The sequence below is a fragment of the Triticum dicoccoides genome, chromosome 5A (assembly GCF_002162155.2).
Source record: "Triticum dicoccoides isolate Atlit2015 ecotype Zavitan chromosome 5A, WEW_v2.0, whole genome shotgun sequence".
Taxonomy (NCBI): Eukaryota; Viridiplantae; Streptophyta; class Magnoliopsida; order Poales; family Poaceae; genus Triticum; species Triticum dicoccoides.
Genome location: NC_041388.1, coordinates 164143344 through 164151378, shown reverse-complemented (window position 1 = coordinate 164151378; position 8035 = coordinate 164143344).

Below are 8035 nucleotides of genomic sequence, written 5' to 3'. Positions count from 1 at the left end.
ATTGTATCTTGCATTTGTTTAGGCCTCCACACTTGTTTTGCTGGAACCATGGGTCGAGTGTCACTGAACAACTTATCCCTTTGTTTCTCGGCCTCCTTTTCTGCCATCTCTTGACTCCTTAATCTCTGTAGTTTCCTCTTTTGTGTCTTTGTTAGCCCTGGAGGACACCACTTTGGCTGAGTGTATTTAGGATCTCTCGTTTTACCTGGCTGGTGCTTGCCTCATGGTCATTGGCCGAGTGCTTTGGCGCGATAGCAAGTATCGGCTCAGTCGGATTGCTATGCACAATCGGCTGTCGTATGGTGAATGTTTCGGTGCCCAAGATAAGTGAGTCGGCATCCATTTTCTCCTTGCCTTTTGCCGACTCAATTGCTGCAACACTTGGTGATTTAACACGCCATTCTTTTCGACTTTCCAGATGCATGAAATTTCCACTCGGGCGCACGTTTTTACTCTGATGGAATCCACTCGGATGAATATCACTCGGATGGAATTCAGTCGGATGGAATCTACTCGGCCACATCTTTTCACTCGGATAGCTTCCACCTGGGTGCATTCTTACACTCGGATAATTTCCATCTGGTCGCATGTTTTGACCAGCCGACCGATAGTTACCGATGTTCAGTCGGCCTCTATATGAATAGTTAAGTCGATCCCAAACAGATTGCGTAGGCTCTTCTGGAAACGGTACCCTCGATCCACTCGGTTTCACATACTGACTAAACATATCAGCTGATGGTGACCTTGGTCGCTTCAGATGAGCCGGCCGATTAAAGCTAGAACCGGCTGACTGGTTGGTGTACTTGGACAGCAACATATCAAAAGTTGGCTTGATCCACTTGCATTGTATTTTAACTTCATTCCTTTTCCACTTGCCAATTTGTGGACTCTTGGGCTTGACAAATCTCACACGAGCATTTTCTTGCACTTGCAGTTGCCCCCCGAGTGTAGGATTCTTGATAGTGATTTTGATCACTTCCTTGCCATCGGGTTGCTTACCAAGCACAACATGTCTCCCCAAGACCTTGTTGTCCTCCTTATCTTTCTTGGGCTCACCAACAATGACATTAGCTTTATTAGAAGATTCGGCTACCTCCGGCCGGTTGAGTAGCTTCTTCCCTTCCAAATCCATGGTATTCATTGGAAAAGGCTGTTTATCAACTTGCATCTCAGAAAAGTTCAATCGTCCGTCATTAATGGCCGATTGTATCTGTCGTCGAAAAACATTGCAATCGTTAGTAGCATGAGAAAAAGAATTATGATACTTGCAATAAGCAAGCCGTTTTAGCTCTTCAAATGGCGGTAAAGTATGAGATATTCTAATAATCTTAGCCTGCAGCAAAGCATCAAATATTCTATCACACTTAGCAATGTTAAAAGTAAACTTCATCTCTTCATCACGATTCTTATGAATCGGTTTCAGATCATTGCAAGTAAAGGGTTTGGCCTTAGATGGAACATCACCCTCATGGTCCGAGTGATCACTATCATATTCCACCATATTCATCTTTGGACGATCGGCTTTGTATCTATGCACTTCTTTGAGATCTTTGCTTCGGCTTTCCTGAGCCAAAACCCTTTGTAAGACTTGGTTGATATTTAAGAACTCATAACCTTCTAGCTTTTCTCTAATGGGAGTTCTCAAACCACTCATCACTAGGTCTGCCAAGTCTCTCTCTGTTATCACCAAACTAAAACACCGGTTTTTTGTTTCTCTGAATCTCTTGACGTAATCGGAGACCGATTCATCATGCTTCTGTTTAACCGATGTTAGATGTGATAACTTGAGTTCATTGTCGCTGCTATAAAAGTGATCATGAAATTTCTACTCTAGCTGTGACCAAACCCGAATGGAACCATGTGGTAAAGAAGAAAACCATGAGAATGCAGTACCAGTTAAAGATAAAGGAAACAAACGCACTTTCAACTCATTTAGTGAGCCTGCTTCACCTAGTTGTGCTAAATATTGACTAACATGCTCCCATGTGGTTTTTGTGCCTTCTCCATTAAATTTAACAAAATCTGGAATTTTATATCCTGGAGGGCACTGGATGGCATCAAAGTACTCGGGGTATGGCTTTTGGTAAATCCGATTCCGTGGTAACTCAACTCCAAAATTTTCTCGAAGCATCTTAGCCATCTCCTCTCTAAGATTAGCTAGACCATCATCCATAGTGGACGATGTAGCTTGTGGCAGTGGCATAGAAGGAGTAGGGTTGCTAGTTGTGGGTAGGAATTGTGGCATGTATGTCGACCCATAATTTGGTAGTGGTCGAGTGGTTGTAGCTGTAGGTAGGGTTTGGTTCGGTGTTGCCACCGAACCTGGCATGCTCATAATAGGATTAATGGGTGCAGCCACAATCTCATTTGTTTGGGTAGGATAATAAGCCATCGGCACGGGAGGCGCCGATGAAATAGGTAAAGCCAGATTAGGGTTTTGCACACTAGCAGCTACACCGTCATTACCACTAGCCGATTGAGATATATTCTTATGAGCATTAGTATTTTCTATGAAAGTTTGATAGACTAGATTGTTACCATAAGCAATACGACTCTCAATCTCAGCCCACTGCTCAGGAGAAAAAGTAGTACTCACAGAGGGTTTAACCTGCTCGGCTTGAAGAGGAGGGAACTTGATTTCTTCAATCGGAGTGATGTTGCCTTGGCGATCTTTCTTGAATTTTGCAAGGAACTCCTGCAGGTCCTTCTCCTCACGCGCCTTCTTGTACTCCTCATAGACTTGATGATGATCGGCCGATATCTCATCAAGACAGGGCTTAATGATGTTATCGGCGTCTACCTCAGATGGCTTGGGAAGATCGGACATGGTAGATGATGATGATTGATCTTCGGTCCCCAGTGGAGTCGCCAAAAAGTGTGTTGACACACGAACACGTCACGTGTACCCTCGACACCGGGGGTGATGCACCGCAGCTCACGTCGAAGGAGACCCGACCGACAGCGCGATACGCAAGACAGTCGACGGGCGCTTTTGCAGACCCGAAAACCCCACACCCCCGGGAGGGACCCCGTCAGGGAGTGCGGCGGCTATGGGCTGCCCTCGATTCGCTCGCCCCTAGAGCCTCGGGATTCGCAGCTCTCAAACACGAAGAACAGCGAAGAACGAGAGAGAAAAACAGTGGAGAGATAAAACGTAGATGAAAAAGTAGTATATTGATTTGTTCGATTGTGTGTTGTTCGATCGGCCGTCACCCCCAACATATATAAGAGGCGGCTGGACTTCCCGTACAAGTAAAGGATTCATCTAGGCTTTCCTTACAAGAAAAAATACATCAATTCACGTTCTAGAGTCCTAATTCTATTCCAACCCGGATTCAGTCTGAATCTGGCCCAAACTCTGTCTTCCTTCTTGCACGGGCCGCCGGGTTTGCATATGATCTCCGATTGAGACGACCCAAATATCAAACTTGTGCGCCTCAATGATACGAACAACTCTCATGTTGATCACTTTTTCAAATGAGGCCATCTTGAATACTTTTCGAGGTCATCTTTATCTTCCAGTCGGACTCGTTCTTGTAGTAGACTGGATTATCCGAGTCTCGTAGTGAGTTTGTAGGCTATATATTATCTCTGATGATGATGAATCCAAAAACAAAGTTTACCGTCTTGATGATACGCACAACTTCTGTATTGAACACTTCTTCATCCAAGTTCATTTTGATAAACTTTCGAGCACATGTTCAATTTCACTCGGATTTGAGCTCATCCACTCAGATATTAGATACTTTCACTCGGATCGTTCGATTGGCCTTTTTCACTCGGAAGACAATCTTTCACTCGGATGACTATATTTCCACTCGGATGACTATATTTCCACTCGAATGACTATATTTCCACTCGGAAGGCACCATCTTATTCAATCGGCAAGTTTTCGTCCCGATGGTAATCTTTTCACTCGGAATATTTTCACCTGGACGACAATTTCACTCGGATGATCATATTTTCACTCGGGTAACTATATTTCCACTTGGATAATAATAAGTTCATCCGGTCAGCAAACTTTCACTCGACCGGGAAATTTTCACTCGACCGTAAACTTTCACTCGGATGGTAAACTTTTCACTCGGATTTCCGACTGAAAACATAGCCCGATCTTGATTTGTCTCTCCATGCCTCATACGATCTCGGATTGAGACGAATTATATATGAAAGTCAATCGGCTCGACGAGATGAAACTTTTTCGTGTTGAAGGTTTTTCGATTCAAGGCCGTCTTGATGGTCGAATTACTCGCGCAACCTATCAGACAAGTGTCTGGCACCTCGCGCCATATTTCCGTTGAGGTTCGGTCTGCAGTATATTGCCTCTAACTTTTGCATATGAACTCGGATTGAGATGATTTATAAATCAAAATCGATTGCCTCGACGAGACGAAGACAATTCCTTAAAAGTGCTCCTTCATCCGAGGTCATCTTGAAGATGTGATTGGCCAAAAAACCACTTGGAACATTGAATTATGCCACTCGGAGTATAGTTTCAGTCCGTAAGATAAAGTCGAATGAACATAACCGAAACATCAAAGTGGTTCCACTCGGTGACGTGAATATTTTTATGCTGAAAATTCGTTCACTCGAGACCATCTTCATTGCAATCTGTATCTTGCCAAAATCAGGTGTCAACAACTTCTTGATCATAGTTGTTCGACCGTGCTTTTGCCTTCTCTTCTTGCTCTCATTTGCGTATGTTAGCCATCATATATGCTAGTCGCTTGCTGCAGCTCCACCTCATACCTTTTATCTTACCTATAAGCTTAAATAGTCTTGATCGCAAGGGTGTGAGATTGCTGAGTCCCCGTGACTCACAGATACTTCCAAAACCAGCTTGCAGGTGCCGTTGAACCGTGCAGATGACGCAACCAAGCTCAAGGAGGATCTCGTTGAAGATCTTGTCCTTTATGTTGTTCCGTTTCCAGTTGATCAGTAGTGGAGCCCAGTTGGGGTCGATCGGGGATCTGTGTAGCTTTTGGGGTAGTCTTCTTTTATTTTGGTTCCGTAGTCGGACCTTGATTGTATCTGGATGATGTAATGCTTTATTCATGTATTGTGTGAAGTGGCGATTGTAAGCCAACTATGTATCTCTTTTCCTTATGTATTACATGTGTTGTGTGAAGATTACCTCACTTGCCACATTGCTTTCAATGCGGTTATGCCTCTAAGTCGTGCTTCGACACGTGGGACATATAGCCGCATCGAGGGTGTTACATTACTAGCACAAGCATGCAAAGTAGCCTTCGTGATATTGCTGATTTCAGGGACTTGGGATTTTGCTAAGTCTTGTGCCTGCTGTTATTTTTATGCCATGTAAACATGATGCTACAGTGAGCTCCATGCTTTTTTTGAGTATCTTCAGTAAGGGTGTTTTGGACATGTGGTTATGCTTTATCCATCCATGCCCCTGTTTGCATTTATGGAGGGCCCTAGCATGTCTTAATCTTGCTCTACTTTTGCTATAAAAATGTTCCTGGCAGATTCCTTACATGTCAATCAATTCGCCATGGTTGTTGCTATTGATCCATGCATGCTATGAACTTGATCTTGCCTTTGTTAGCTTCATGAACATGTAATATTGCTGATGCTATGCTTATCTTGTCATGCAATGCCTTGTGGTGAGTGATTTGAACTCGCAAAGATGCCTTCATAATTCTGTTTATGCCATGCTCTGTTTTTTGCTAAGTCTGAAACTGTTAATAAAACTTTCTATGTTTACATGGGTGCCATCATATCTTCTGTTCCTTTTTGCCTCATGGTCAGTAAGGGACTTTTGATATATGCATTTAGTAGATTCATGCCATGCCTTGTTTTGCTATAATATGTTCCTGTAGCATGTTTTCTTGCTTGCTCTAAACATTGCTTCCTGATGTTATTCCTGGCATGTTAGTATTTTCACTAAGTCTGTGATGCTGATATCTTTTGCACTTTTGCCATGCTTGTTTGAACCTGTTCTAGTGTGTTTTAGCCGTAGCTCAGTGTTCATGTTTTGTCAATCATCTTGAGTACATCACTTCCATATGCTTTGTTGCTATGTTGGAGTACAGTAGCTTAGTTTCTTGTTGCATTCTAGATGGCATTGTGTTGTTAATCGCATAATTGTGCCATTCTTGTTTTGCTTGCCATTTGCAAACCATGCATCCGTTTCCGGTGATCTCTATATCGATTTTGACCGAAATCATCTCATCTTTCCAGCGCACACTTGGTTTGTCAAGTTGATGCCTTGACCATTCTTTCCTTTCTGAAGCACGCATATGCATTGCATATCATGTCTCGCATATCATACCATGTTTGCGTCATGTTGGTTGTGCATTGCACCATGGTTGATTGTTGTTCCTTTGCTTGTGTTCTCGCTTTGGGTAGAGCCGGGAGACGAGTATGTGATCAAGGAACCTGTTGAGTACGCTAACGAGGATCAAGCTTTCGTCAACTTTGAGAACTTTGCAGGCAAGATGACCATACCCTCGAAATCACTTCTATCTTTGCTTGCTTGTTGTTCGCTCTATTGCCATGCCGCGCTACCTACCACTTGCTATATCATGCCTCCCATATTGCCATGTCAAGCCTCTAACCCACCTTTCCTAGCAAATCGTTGTTTGTCTATGTTACCGCTTTGCTCAGCCCCTCTTATAGCGTTGCTAGTTGCAGGTGAAGATGATGTTTGTTCCTTGTTGGAACATGGTTATTGTTGGGATATCATTATTATATTTTATTTACTTTAATGCACCTATATACTTGGTAAAGGGTGGAAGGCTCGGCCTTATGCCTTGTGTTTTGTTCCACTCTTGCCTCCCTAGTTTCCGTCATACCGGTGTTATGTTCCTTGATTTTGCGTTACTTACGCGGTTGGGTGTTATGGGAACCCCTTGATAGTTCGCCTTGAATAAAACTCCTCCAGCAAGGCCCAACCTTGGTTTTACCATTTTCCACCTAAGCCTTTTCCCTTGGGTTCCGCAGACTCAAGGGTCATCTTTATTTTAAACCCCCGGGTCAGTGCTCCTCTGAGTATTGGTCCAACTTGTCAGCCGCCGATGGCCACCAGGGGCAACTCTGGGTTGGCCTACCCGGAGCTTGGACAATCCGGTGTGCCCTGAGAACGAGATATGTGCAGCTCCTATCGGGATTTGTCGGCACATTCGGGCGGCTTTGCTGGTCTTGTTTTACCTTTGTCAAAATGTCTTGTAACCGGGATTCCGAGTTTGATCGGGTCTTCTTGGGAGAAGGAATATCCTTCGTTGACCGTGAGAGCTTGTGATGGGCTAAGTTGGAACACCCCTGCAAGCTTTTGAACTTTCGCAAGTCGTGCCCGCGGTTATGGGCAGATGGGAATTTGTTAATATCCGATTGTAGAGAACTTGACACTTAATTAAAATGAATCAACCGCGTGTGTAGCCGTGATGGTCTCTTTTCGGCGGAGTCCGGGAAGAGAACACGGTCTTGTGTTATGCTTGAATGTAAGTAGTTTCAGGATCACTTCTTGATCATTTTTAGCTTCTCGACCGTGCTTTGCTTCTCTTCTCGCTCTCTTTTGCGTAAGTTAGCTACCATATATGCTTAGTGCTTTGCTGCAGCTCCACCTCACTACCCTTTTCCTACCCTTAAGCTTAAATAGTCTTGATCTCGCGGGTGTGAGATTGCCGAGTCCACGTGACTCACAGATACTTTCAAACAGATGCAGGTGTCGATGATGCCAGTGCAGGGGACGCTACCGAACTCAGGTGGGAGTTCGACGAGGATTCGGGCCGTTGCTATGTTTCTTTTCTGGATGATCAGTAGAGGAGCCCAATTGGGACGATTGGGGATCTAGCATTTGGGGCTGTCTTTCTTTATTTTGGTTCCGTAGTCGGACCTTTGTTTGTACCTTGGATGATGTATGGATTATTTATGTATTGTGTGAAGTGGCGATTGTAAGCCAACTCTTTATCCCTTTCTTATTCAGTACATGGGATGTGTAAAGATTACCCCTATTGCGACATGTCTACCATGCAGCTATGCCTCTAAGTCATGCCCCGACACATGGGATATATAG